The sequence below is a fragment of the Phalacrocorax aristotelis genome, chromosome 4 (genome assembly GCF_949628215.1).
Source record: "Phalacrocorax aristotelis chromosome 4, bGulAri2.1, whole genome shotgun sequence".
NCBI classification, from domain to species: domain Eukaryota; kingdom Metazoa; phylum Chordata; class Aves; order Suliformes; family Phalacrocoracidae; genus Phalacrocorax; species Phalacrocorax aristotelis.
Genome location: NC_134279.1, coordinates 34,816,171 through 34,830,515, shown reverse-complemented (window position 1 = coordinate 34,830,515; position 14,345 = coordinate 34,816,171).

Genomic DNA, 14,345 nt, shown 5'->3' with positions numbered 1-14,345 from the left:
TTATAGTCTGGTATGCTTTAGCAGATGACAATGGCAGACTGATTAGAAGTTATCCAGCTGAACATTTTGCTGTCAGAAAATATAATTAAAGTGAAATAGGTTGTAATTGACAAATTTATTTTCCTAAGAAGAAACCCCATGGAACAGGGAAAAGGGTTTTGTTTCAGGCTTCGTTTTAACATAGAAAACAAGAAATTTATACCTGAAGAATTCAAGAATAAAACATTTTTGTTAACTCCAAGAGGTATATAGTTTAAGGATTGCATTCACTGGAAAGATTATTTTTTTAAAAGTTCCTTTTTGGGATAGAGAAAACCATGTGCTTTGATTATAAGTTAAAACTTCATTTCTTCCCATGGGACTACATCTCCCATAAACTAACACAGTATCCTCGCCTGTTCCTCATCTCTCAGGGGATGCCTGTGGGAATTGCAAGGTTCACTGCCTCTTCAGAGATGTAGTTGTGGTCCACTGAGGAGGGTGGAAGCATAAGAACTTCCAATCCTGACAAGACCCCAAGGAGCGCACCTCAGATCTAAGATTCCAATACTTCGATGAACATAATTTTAAGGGGGGGGAAATTAATCCATGAGTATCCAGACATTTTTGTGAAGTATCTTACTTCATTATTGTTACTCCACTGAAAAATATGGAGTGCAATTTCAGCCAAACCTGATTTCTTTATACAGAGCCAAGCACAAAATAAAGGAGATCTCCACATAACTACATTTGGACAATTCTTCATTCCAATACAGGAAAGTCACCTTCATTTGAAAGCATTATGGTCATTGCTGCTTAACAAAAGGATTAAGAACCACTCAGTTAACTTATCTGTACTGAAGTCATGACCAGCAGTAGGCCTCAGCACAGCAAAGCGGTGCACAAACCTGGTTATTCCCTGCGAGGGGAGGACAAAATTTAATTCCATTACTGATGATGGTAGCATTCACTGCTAATATTACTAAAACATCTATCACTGCCTCTCACTTCAGATGTTTCCTCTGTTTCAACATCTCTAGTAGGAATTGCGTCTCAAAGCTCACCGAATGCTTGTCATACACTTCCAAAAAAGACACCTTGGTGAATTATGGGAACGACCACATATTGCAAGGAACTTTGGCATCTGAGCAACTATTCCCTCTGCCTTTGACTCGTCGGAGCTCATTCAAAATTTCCTAAAAGCCACTGAATGACTGTTTCAGACTGAATGTACTGAGAACTGTGGATGAGGTACCCACATCTCAGTAGGAGCTTGCATACAAATAAAAAGCAGAACTGCACCAAAATCAAACAGTAAGCACAAACCACACAGCAACATTATGCTTTGCACAGATGCAATCTTCACTGGTTCAGCTAGTGATGATCTGAATTTTCACTGCATAGATATTTCTCATTGATAGGCTCTGTATTTGTTTTAATTTCTTCCTCCTATGTTTTTGGTTGGTTTGGGTTTTTTGTTTTTTAATCTGTCCTACTCTTGGTTTTCTTTTTACCTCTAGTCCAGAGCAGCGTTCAGAAGAAGAATCACTAAACACATATGGGAACTTACATTTAAAAAACTGCTCTGCAAAATCCGCAATGGAGCCAGACATTGTCTTTATGGCCAAAGCTTTGGAAATCAAATTTTGGCATGAATCATATAATAACCAAGTACATTGGAGTGGACTTTGTGCAACATAATTCAAATTATTAATATTCTAATTCACTGTAAATTACTATGAAAACTAATTTACAGAACAGATAAAGGTCATGCAACTACAGAGAAAAATAGAAGCAAATGGACATTTAGTTCATTCTCAAAGAGAATAAAACTTTTGCAGTGGACTGTTCTTCAGAGATTTTTAAGGTAAATATATATTTTATCAAACAGGTAAATACAGCAAAAATTAAAATAAAACCATTATCTTTAAACTGTTTTCTTTTTAAATATCTCTCAGTCCTTACGAACCCTTATTTACCTGTCTGTATTTAAGCCAATAACAATAATGTTCAGAAATACCTTTTTTTTTTTTCTAATGTGGTACTCAGTGCCAGAATTACAAACTTTTTAGGTATCTAAAAATACAATCAGGCACCTATGTGTAGATTTAAAATTCCTGTCTTAAACCAAAAAAATGTCACTTTTTATCAACTCTTTGGAATAAAACAAGTGACTGGCAGGAACCTGTTCACAAAATATTATTCTAGTTTGTAGATAACAGACAGCAAAGCACCCTTCTTGGAGCTGCTAGCAGGCAGCTAGGCTCTAGAGGAGAGAGGAGATTAACATAGAGTGGAGATAAAGAAAGAAGCCACCACAGTGGTTTCCATTTGCTCTAGATGGCTCCTAAGGCAGCACATGAGTTTCTTTGTGTTGCGTTTCAGAGGTGCCTTCTTCCTCCCTGTTCCTTGCACCCTTTTTAGGTGACTTAAGCACCTCCCTCTAAATTCTGGATTATGTTTCCCATGCCAGATGTCTAAAACTTAGGCCATGCAGAACATAATTCAGAAGCTCTTATTCAAAAAATTCATATTTTGTAAAAACACCTTTTTAAGTGGCAGCAGAGAAAGATGGAGAGGAAGAGTGGAAAGCTATTCAGTAACAAAACAGACTGTACATGTCAATGTTTTGTTCACTAAAAGCGACACTACGTCCTTCGTCATCTACAAAATGAATGATTTAGCTGTTTGTCCAGAGGCAAAAATGATTAAAACATTGAACTAGACACTTCTTCAGTAAAGCAATGGAACAGTTAATGTGGAGAGCATATATATTTACTATGACTCAGCCAAGTTCCAAAAAGGGCATGTAGCAACATGTACACAGCTACCATTGTCAAACAATGAGGAACTTCTACAGGTCCTTTGGTAATTCAACAAAGCAAAACAAAAACACCTTGAGACAGGTAAAATACTTTCTCAATAAATGTTGAGGGTTCACTTTACACCTCTGAGATACCATTCTGTTGAATCAAATAAATCTTAAGTCTCAGAGGTGAACTGAAATTTCAGAACAAGTGCACGTGCCTGGGACACTCTTAGACTTAAAAGGTTTTAAAGTGACTTAGAAAATCACAAATGCTTGTATATCTTAATGTTGCACTGTCCAAACAAACTGAGCTTGAGCGGAAGTGAATCATAGTCTTTTTATAACATGTTCAGATGCCTCTCAAAACAGCAGCAGTATACATAAAATTCAAATGACATTAACTTCTTTCAGAAAATGGGGCTATACAACTGCAGCAAGATCCATCTCCTAATCAAGTAATCTAGTTATTGCCACAATGACTCCATTCATCCCAAGATAAGAAATCATACTGGAACAGAAAGCCTTGCTTCTTTAATTCATTTCCTGCCTGCAGGCTGAGGTCCTACAAACACACACAGTCCCACTGACCTCTCTTGAACCAAGGCTTGTGGACCATTTTCTGGTGGCAGGCAATATGACAGCACTTCCGTAGCTTTCAAGTTACTCTGTTCAATCTAACAGTGAAAGAGGATGTTTCTGGTTAGTTCAAATTTAATATACTAATAGTATTCTGCTTCTGTAAAATTTAGAAGCATATAAATAACAAACCATTACAGCGACAACTACCGAATTTCTATGTTTATAGAAAACTGGCAGTTCATAAATAGTAAAGTACGCTGTTAGCAACGAAGTACAACATATAGATGCTATTTTTCCTGAAGATAAGGAAACAGTAACCATCACTGAAATAATTCATTATTTATAGACCTTTGAATTTTAAAGCCACATGACTGCACTACAATTTTTCCATTAAAATTCAGAAAAGTGTCTGTTTGTTATCCCTTTGATGAATGTGCTAAAGGCAATGGAAACAGTAACTAGTGTTGACAGATTTCCCAATGATATAGCGGTATTTGCCACTTAATCATCAATACAGTTTTTTAAATTAGCCCTAATATTGCCAAATAGCTATCATGTAGCTTCATTAAACTAAAACATAGGAATCCTGTCACAACTGGAGATTGCCATCGTGCATCTATAATTTGCATCACAGAAGTGTTATAGTAGGGAGAAATACACTCCAAGGCAAGCTTCCCTTAGGGCTCATTACAGGGAACTTCTAATGCCTTCAGAGTTAGAAAGGAACACGATCATATTTGATATCTAGTCAAACCATGCCTTGAAAGCATTGTGACAGCTCCCAGAGCCCTTCAGCCAATGTGTATGACTTTTTGCAGTCAGAATCCTTTCCCTTTCAATCTCAGAGAGTATTACCCATCTTAGTTTTTCTTCAAAATTATTTCCTTCTTCTAATACTATCAGAAAGATCCTGACAGTAAAACATGAATGGACTAATAAAAAAAGTACCAAAAGTAGTCAAACAAACTATACAGAACCAAACTGGAAAACTGTTTTGTGTAGTCAATCTCCCCTTGCTATAATAAGTTTGGATGTTATAACAGCAGCAACGTGACCATCCTGGAGACTATTTTCTATCCAAGTGGCAGAGGATTCTGCTATGAGTTTGTTGGTTTTTTTTTTAAACAGGAAGTTTGGGAGGAAAAAGTTCTTAAATCAAGGTTTGTTCAAACAAGAATTTTCCATCTTACCTCAAAAACGACCCCTCCATCAAACCCCAATCAAAGTTTTCTTGAAAGATTTAATGAAGTTGTAGAGATTTGGACTAAGAGACTGAGAAAGGCATACTTCAGAAGTTTTATTGGCAGGTAAATTACGCTGAGACTACTTTATAAGGATTAAGCTGACTTCTCAAAAGCTTCCAGATTAAAATTTCTCTCCTGGTAGGTACTCTCCTTTCCCTCTTCCTGCTGCACACACAAGAACCTTGGAGGATTTTAACAAGTTGTTCTACACTACCCTGTTACAGTGCCCAGGCATGTCTTCCAAAGTCCCAATGTGCTGCTTGCCCATACTGTGCTGGCCTTGAACCTGTCTCAGGACATCATAAAAGTTGCCTTGTTGGAATATCACGGAGAAGAAAAAGAAACTCAGGACCCTCCAGTCTGTACTCTCAATCAACCTGGATTTCTTAACATTCACTTCCTCTTATTTTGCGCCTCACTGTCTCCCCACTCTCATATGTGGCACTCCTCTTCAAATACGCTTGTCTGACCTGAAGTTGACTTGTCACTTTGCTCCTGGTGTGACACTGCATCACATAAGAAACCTGCTCCAGATTCAGTGCCAGTGGGTTATGCATGCACTCCATACTGGAGGTACAGCCTGCCTCATTTCCACAGTGAGGGTGAGCCATTCAAGTAATCTGGCCACAGTGCCTAGTTCCACATTCTCCTACTCACCAGCTTTCGCACACGGCAACCCTCAAGGCTGGATCTCTTGATCCAGCACTGTTAGCCAAGTTAAATCTTCACTGAAGTTGGTGTCTCAGAATGGAAGTTGTTCATAGTCTCTCCTGCATGGAAAGCAGAGCTTGGCATGGAGAGAACTGACAAGGCTGACAGAGCTGCATCCAGGAAACACCTCCATGTTATATGGCTTCCACTGTTAGTACTCTTATTTCCCCACAGATATCAGTAGAAGACCGCAGAGAAAGAGAGCTCTTTCAGGCTAGATTACAGGGAATCTTCCCTCCATATGGAGTTAGGATGAAGACAAAAGGACAGCATCAGAATACTGTTGCCAACCGTTGCTCTTCTGTATTTTCACCTAGTGTTTTTGTTTTGTTTTAATAAGAGTATCAGTAATGTTCTGCTAATAAGGAAATTCAATTTGCTTCTAGCCAACAAATAAGCCAGCAGCAAAGGTGAAAATTCTCATTAATCTCTCAACACATAGTTGAGACTTGGAAAATACTGCTTATAGAGAGAATCTGTTTTGTCAAATATATGAAGTGTGGGCATCTTCAGAAGTGCTTAGAATGTTCTTATCAAACCTTGTCAAAACTTGCAGTTTCAGATTTTACAAGAACCTTGAATCCCAGTCCGGGTTGTCAAAATTCTTTTAACCCGATTATGAGAGAATCTATGCTTGGAAGCAAAATCAGCAACTTGTGGTATGTTCAAAGGTTGCCTTTTAGGGAATTTGCTCTAGTGAAATCTCTGAAACATTGGATTATTTGAACCTATTACAGAAATATCACATGAACAAAAGCATTTTTTAGTGGAGTCCTTTTATAACTCAAAATTCTAAGTACTTATGAAACAATTGAGAATAAATTTCATTTTTGATGTTTCTAGCTTTTTTCCCCAAAATTATGAGAAGGAGAACTCATCTGAGAATGTATCAGCTTCCACTAGATCAGCTGCTCTGTGTTCATTTCCCAAGACAGTGTTGTTTCCTAGTACAGAGAGATGAGCTACTCTATCACACTAGCTTCAATAGGATGTAATGTCCAAAGAACTAGAGAGAAGGGCAGAAGAGACACAGTTAATGTAGTACTTCCTCCACATCATCCTCTTTCATGTAAGTTCCTCAGATTCATATAGACCTCAGGAGCTCACTTTCAGGGAGCACATTTTTTGATCTTTCTAAAGGAAGGAGGAAAGGGGTAAAAGGTCTCTATGTCATAGGTATTTGTATGCAATTCTGTTAAAGACAACTAGTGAAGTTTTTTTTACTTCTGCATAGGAGATGATGTCCTTCAATAGCAAGCATGGAAAATTCTGTATTGTGCTGAAATGCAGCCAATATAAGGAAGACTTACTTGCACAAAAGGCAACTTAGCTACTACAAGAAAGTATGGTGGCAGTTGGTAGTACACAAAGATCCAAACAAGAACAGTTCAGAGCATGTTATAATTTAAATATCTCAAAGGAATTTCCAAAATGAAAAGCAAGATGAACCTGCAGAATGCAACCAGGAGACTGCAGTCAGTTAATGAAATCAAGAAGAGCCTCCAAATTACACTTCAGGACAAACCTGGCAGCCTTAACATCCCTGGGGAAAAAGGACAAATAAAAATGGTGCAACACAAGCACTTCTCTACTTTTCTTGGAGAGAAATATTTGAGATATTGAGTTATATCCATAGAATGTAAAATGCATTAGAACAGGGAAACGTTATTTTAGCAAGAGATCGTTATTTTTGTATGAATTTATCCTTTCCAATTGTTCAGATCAGCAGCTGATTAAATCATAGGCCTGTTTCCTCTAAATCAGATGCAAAGACAAAAACCTGAAGACTGCAATTGAGTTTTTTCTCGTAGCTGTGTGTCACCTGCTTTTAAGATCTCACAATATATTGCAGTACACAATATACTGCAAAACAGTTTTGTGCTGCAAATATGTTGAACCACCCACAAACTGATGTAACACTGACACAAGCTGAAATAGCACATACCAGACTAGATTTACTTGCCCTCCCTTATTTCTTTCAGATGTAGGCTTGAGCAAAATAAGTTTCAGTGTCTTGCTCCTCAGCTGAGCTTTCTTAAGTTCAAGAGGACTCAGAACAAGGATATCTGTCCTGAAGTCACCTCTGATTTATTTAGTTCAAAATGTCTACCAAATAATTGTTTTTCCTCAATCTCTGCATGCCAACTAAAAAAAAAATAAATAATTGAGTCTTGCAAATTCCTTACCAAATCTCACCATAAACTCTTGTAAAAGCAGACCTCCAAAACCTCTGAAGCCAGAGATCAGTTAATGTCAGCGCAGACAGAACCAGCAAGATGTCCTACAATACTTAGGCTTAAATTGAAGACGACAACTATTCCCAGCCTAAGGCGGCATACTCACAGAAAGCAGTTAAGCCCTAGATCACTTTGCACAGGGACAGGAGGAACCTCCATTCTTGGAGACACTCAAAACCTTACTGAACAAGGCCCTTAGCAACCTCAACTAGCCTTTGCATTGGCCCTGCATTGACTAGGAGGTTTGACCATTTGACCTCCAGAGGTGCCTCCCAATCTGAATGTTTCTATAATATATATTGCTCAGTGCACAAACCTCCATTAAGCACATGTGCAAGCCTGGATGCTGCTGGATGACTAGAGATGCATTCACATATACTCTAGTTCTATTCTCTGTGATGTTTTCGTGTGTTAAGAGCCTTGCCAGGTACTCCACAGTTGGCAGCTAGCAACAAAGAATATTTTTGAGATTTCGGAGAAGCTACAGGATAACCTATAACTACATCTAATAGTGATGATATGAGCCTTACTAATACTTCACCTCTGCAGAGTCAGAACAATTTAGAATGCTTATTGCCAACTCTGATTTCAGAGAAGAACCTTCACTGCCTATAGGAAAAACTGCATTTATGATGTATCCATTCAAAATCTGTGTTCAAAAGACAGCCTGAGGATCTCCTAGGTAATTACCAGCTAGCTACATTTTCCCAATTCACCATGTTGTTGCAGCAGACCTTCCCTGACTGTAGATGAAATCTCGTCTGGGCAAGCTGCAGATTCTTTGCTTTTCTCAAGGCCAAGCCTAAATTCTGCACCATAATCCCAAGATACCATATGGAATAAAAGAAACATGGTTTGCAAATCATCCCTAAGGAGGGAAGAAATCTATAACTTTAGATTCAGATTTTTACAGAACTTCTGTAAATTCATGTCAGTTAATGAGGCTGAGCTGGTCTAAATCAGATGAGGAAAACCTGGTCCTGAGAGTCTCATTTTCAAAACATAAGGTACCTGTCCTGGTTTTGGCTGGGGCAGAGCTAATTTTCTCCATAGTAGCTGGTGTGGGACTGTGTCTGGATTTGTGCTGAAAACTGTGTTGATAACACAGGGATGTTTTAGTTACTACTGAGCAAGGCTTACACAGAGTCAAGGCCTTCTCACCTGCTTCTCACCTACCACCCACCCACCCCACCCCCCCCCCCAGCAAGTAGGCTGGGGGTTCACAAGAAGTTGGGAGTGGACACGGCTGGGACAGCTGACCCCAACTGACCAGCATATAAAGCTGGGGGAAGAAGGAAGACGGGGGACAGTTGGAGTGATGGTGTTTGTCTTCCCAAGTAACCATTACACATGATGGATCCCTGCTTTCCTGGAGATGGCTGAACACCTGCCTGCCCATGGGAAGTGGTGAATTAATTCCTTGTTTTGCTTTGTTTGTGTGCATGGCTTTTGCTTTACCTGTTAAACTGTCTTTGCCTCAACTCATTAGTTTTCTCACTTTTACTCTTCTGATTCTCTCCCCCATCCCACCAGGGGGAAGTGGGTGAGTGGCTGTGTGGGACTTAGTTGCTGGCTGGGGTTAAACCACAACAGTACCATATATTTATCAGAGCAAGACTCCATTTTGTTAATGTTTGGTTTTTCTGTTACCCCAGCATTTGGAAAACTTTTCACATCCAAGACATTTAGTGTTAGTGCTTTTTAGGGTGTATGTGGAGCTGTAAGAGAGCTTAGAGCTTGATTCATAAAACTAGTTACACGTGTTCTGTAATTTTGTCATGGATCTCTCATACAGCAGTCAGGCTCCAGGCTGAACGCTTGATTCAAAGACAAGAATAGCTGTATTACAGGAAAAGATTGCTAAATGCTGGACAGGTGCTGGGAAACTGCAGCTCCATGCGGAGTTATGGCTTTGGGAAAACACCCCCAATTGGCCACTGATAGATTTAATTGCATTGTCTCTGATTATCTCTTTTTCCTCTAAAGATCTGCCCTAATTGATTTTTTTCTCTAAACTTCTTAAGACTGAAAGAACATCTTGTGATAGACCCAAAGGGCAGACCTTAAGCCACCACTTTCCCAAGTCCTCTAACCTCCAAACCTGCTAGACAAAGGTCTGTCAGCATGGAGGCTCTATGATTCCATACCACCTCAGACGTCCACCTCCCATGTCATACAGGCTTGCTTTACTTACTCTCCTAGTGACTTCCTTAGTTTGTGGCTACCTTTGGAAGCATACTCTCCCTCACACCTGGGGGAAGATGCTAGAGATTATCTTGCTTTTCCTAAGCATTTATCAGCAGCTAATGAATGGTATCTGTATCCCCTACTCTGTGTCGGGTGCCCATACAGAATCCCAAACTCAGAAGACAGCTAGCTATTAGGTTATGAAAGGAGGCAAGGGGTTTCAGGAGGCACTAGCTACTCATTTTTCCCCAATATATGGAGATCTACAAGGTATTAATTGTCTACTGAAATTTAGAAAAAAGAAAATGCTACCTATGTACCCTTAGCCCATTTTGTCAGCTTCTTATATCAGCTATTCATGCCTTCTCCCCTTGCATAATTCTTCAATCCCTATTAATATTTTTGAAAGTCTACTGAGACTATTATACTGAAAAAAAGAGAATAATCTTATAATTTAAGACATATAAGTTGCTATGTTTTTGGAAACTGAATAGAATTCATTAGAGACATACATTTACCACTAGCTTCTGATCTTCCTGCAATTACCTATTCTTCAGAACACCATAATCAGAGTTTTAATAAAAACTGGTTCCTATATGCTGAAGCATTAATTCTTGTGAAATGGAAATCACCTTATCTAAAAGAGGATGAATAGAGTTTAGGACATTACGAATTACCTTTGGTAGAAGAAGTCTCTTGCAAGATTATCAGGCAACTAAGACGTTTGCTATAGCTTCTGCTATCATTTTTTATGAATGGACTTTTTCTATTGGGTTCATTTTCTTTTTTCCATTTTCTTTTATAGCATAGAGCCCAATCCAATAGGAAAATGACATATCTCCTGCAGGATTCTGAATGTCCTTCTGCTTCCTTTAAAACAAACATGGATCAAGGGGGTCCAGCACATCTTAGAACTCACTTGCATTCTTGGAAGATGAGTCCCATATATATTGTCAGCATCACACTGACGACTGTATGGAACATCAAGAAGTTAAAAACAAGAGATAAGTCTGAATTAAAATCCTAACATCAGATTTCTCTCAAGTCTGGCCACAAAGTCCAAATTCTTAAACTATCATAACCTTCCAATTAATCTAAACAAATCCTACAGTACATTCACGGTACTTCAAAACTGTTACAGATGGTCAGTGATTGAGGGGGCAACCTGATGTCCGTGTAATGCACTTTTTGTTTTCAGAAGACAGTCAGGGATTTCTGAAGTCAAATAGGACATGCAAAACTGAAGAACACGCAAAAAAATACTAGTTAGTATTCTCTGTTTTTTTCTGGAGCTCAGGAAAGAACTTCAAAATCCAGAAATTTAGCTGTGCAATTGTACATCATTATTAAAACCCAGTGAAGAAATTGAAACCAAATACATGCAAACTTAAAAGTAAATGCAAGAAGTGTTCCACAGAGGAAGCTGCATGCTCCCTCAGCCCTTGTGAATGAAGGGAGTTCACAGTCGGCTTTGTAGCACAAATATCTAGTGAGTACATTACCTCTTTAGAGTTCAAAGTTATGGGTGTTTAGAAACATAATTTTCAAAGTCACATTACTTTATGACTGTCCATATGTCTAAAGACTAATTAACTGTGACAAGCTGACCATTAGGAAAAAGCATTCATATACACGACAAGATGACAGACGTTTTAACACCAATACAATGCCATCTTAAAAGGAAGAAGAGATGAGATTTAAGTTTCAATTAGAGATGTTTTAGAATACAGTAATCATTTTCAAACGAATGAACCTTGTTAAACTAGGAATACAGTATTCCTTATTTTAAATAGTCATTCTACTCTCAAAACCAAGTGATTAATAAGAAGGTATTACTTCTGTGCACTGCAGTCCATTCCCCTTCTCTATTCAGCCTTTACTGACTTAAATAAGGGTTTACCACTTTTACTTTCATTTACCTAGAAAAATAAGACACAAAAAGAAAGCAAGAATGTAGGATTTAATTTCAAATATTTTTGCAATCAGCAACATAAAATAATCCCTCACCTTATAATCTTTAATTCTAATGACACACAAAACTGAGCTTATATTTCTATTTTAGAGCATAAAACCTGGAATATTTGAAGGGAGAAAACCCTAGCAAACTACACCCCATACTTCCATTTCTTTTGCATCCTTCACACCAAGAAAATGAAGGCTTTCAATAGTAGTCACCTATCCTGTCTTACTCCACTATATTAGAGAACTTTTGCAAATGTGACTTATCCCAAATTCTGGACTATTCTGAAAGCCCAAAAGCTTTCACAACAGCCTGGTGGGCATGTGTTTAAGCTGCCTCTCACCTAACTGTCAGAGCTCGGCACCTACAGTAGCATCAGCCCAGCTTATGCCATAAATTTCAGTAGCCTTCTAAGGAAACAATATGGCACCCAGAAATTATTGTAAAGCCAAAGTTGCATCTTTGTTTTAAACACAGTAGTCAAGCTTGTGTCCAGAAACTCCAGGCATGACTGCAAAAATGTCAGGAGTACCCTAGGTAACTTCACACTGTTGTAAAGTTGTGGTACTTGGTTGCCGACTGGGGCCAAACCACAACATCTAGTCACAATTTTGTACCACTAAAATAAAATTTTGTAAAGCTCCCCTTTTTGCAACTGCTCTTACTCAATAAGAGCTCATAACAACTGTACAAGTGCAAAAAAAAAAAAAAAAAACCTGGGGTGGGCACACAATTTCTCTAACCACCCTTGCACCATAGCAGGGTATAGATTAAATTTCAGTACAACCTAAAGGAATTTTTTCTCTTTACAAACACCCCCGAGATGTGATTCCCAGCATCATCTCCCTTATGGGCCAATGCGCAAACCAGAGAGAGGGAGAGAATATTCTGCACTGTGTGAAGATTGGCACGGTGGAAGTGTATTCTCACAGATCACTGGTGATCAAGAAGAGTAATTCTTCATATTGACTCGTTGGATAGAGATTACCCTAAGTCAAAGGAAACGCTTTTTCTTAATTAATCTACCCAAAATTACCATTTTGTTCAATGTGGTAGCTCCTGTTTTTTTCCCCACCAAGGTTAGACTTGACCCTAAAAGGTTCTTACCCATAGGCATATTACGCAAAGTCTGGGATTTTTGTTCAGGTCTTAAGCCTGTATCTAAAACTTATTTTAAAGAAAAAAAAAAAAAACCAATCAAAACAGGACTCAGTTTAGCCAGTATGAGTTTGTTCCACAGTACTTAATACTGCCATTTTAATCCTTCTGAAAAGTGTTACATACTTCAGAGTCTGGAAAAGCCAACTGTAAAAGTCAATGTGTAGTAAGTGATATTATTGCCATCTATGATTTTGTTAGTTCCTTAAACATACGTTCCTTCTGTGGAGTCTGGCATCCATGTAATAAGCAAGGACTATGTAAGCACTATGCAACAGGAAGTATCAACAATAATACACAGTAACAACAACAGTAACTATTACTTACATAGGCTTAAACAATTTTTAAAAACCCTGTTTGCATCGTGTAGTAGTTCCAAACAGTAGAAAGCTAAGGTAACTTAACAACTTCCGTACACTGCAGCAGAGCTGTGCTGAGACTCTGAAGTTCTCTTGGAGGGAGAAACATATGCAGAAGCAGAGTAATAAAAGGAACATAAGAACAGCTACCCTGGAATATTTTTTATCACTAGCAGTTAATTACGGGACTTTTCCAAGTAGTGTGTTTGCTACAGATCATCATGTTTAATAGCACCCAACAGACAGGCCTTCCTAAAATTGTCTCAACCTTTTATAACCCTTGTACAGCTTTTTTTTTTGAATTTTAAAACATCCTCTAACAATTGATGAAATCTAAAAACTTAACTACTCATTCTGTGAAAAAATAAATTCCTTTTGTTTAAGTGTTCAACCTGACAATTTTCTAATTTGTGTGCTACAAGAAACAGCGAGTGAGCTTTCCCTCGTAACTTTTTCTCTTCTTTTCATAATTTTACAGGTCTCTGTCATAGTGTCTCAGGTTGACTCTTTTCCAGGCAGAGCAGCCTTAGCCTCTTCAGTCTCTGCTCCTGTAAAAACTATTCCATACATCTCTTCATCTACTCTAGTTCTACTGAAAGTTTTTCAGAGTTAAGTATATTTAAGGACACTTTTATTTCATCCCCTTTCCAGCTCATTCATAAATATGTTAAATGACAAAATCCCAGATTCAAAGTGCTAGAAGGAAGATTCTAAGAGTTACCTCTCTCCATTGTGAAAGCTGACTATTTTTACCTCAACTTCATTTCCTGTCTGTAAGTAACTATTCATCCACAGGAAGACCTTTCCACTTACTTCATCAAGATTAATTTCTTCAAGAGCTGTTTATAAGGGCTCTTTTCAAAAGACATTTGAAGAATCTCAGCGTACTGTACTAAGCAGATCACATACATTCATGCTCACTGACACAATACAGGAACTCTAGGAACAAAGCCCTAGTAGGTCGGTGAAGTGTAGTATTTCATCAGGGGGGTGGTGGTGGGAATAAAAATCCCTTTTATGACCGTGTTTAATCCATGTTTATAGAACAGAATTTAAGGGGTTTTTTTCTACTAATATATCCAGAGTAGAAGTCAGATCTTCTGGTTTGCTTTTTACTTAGAG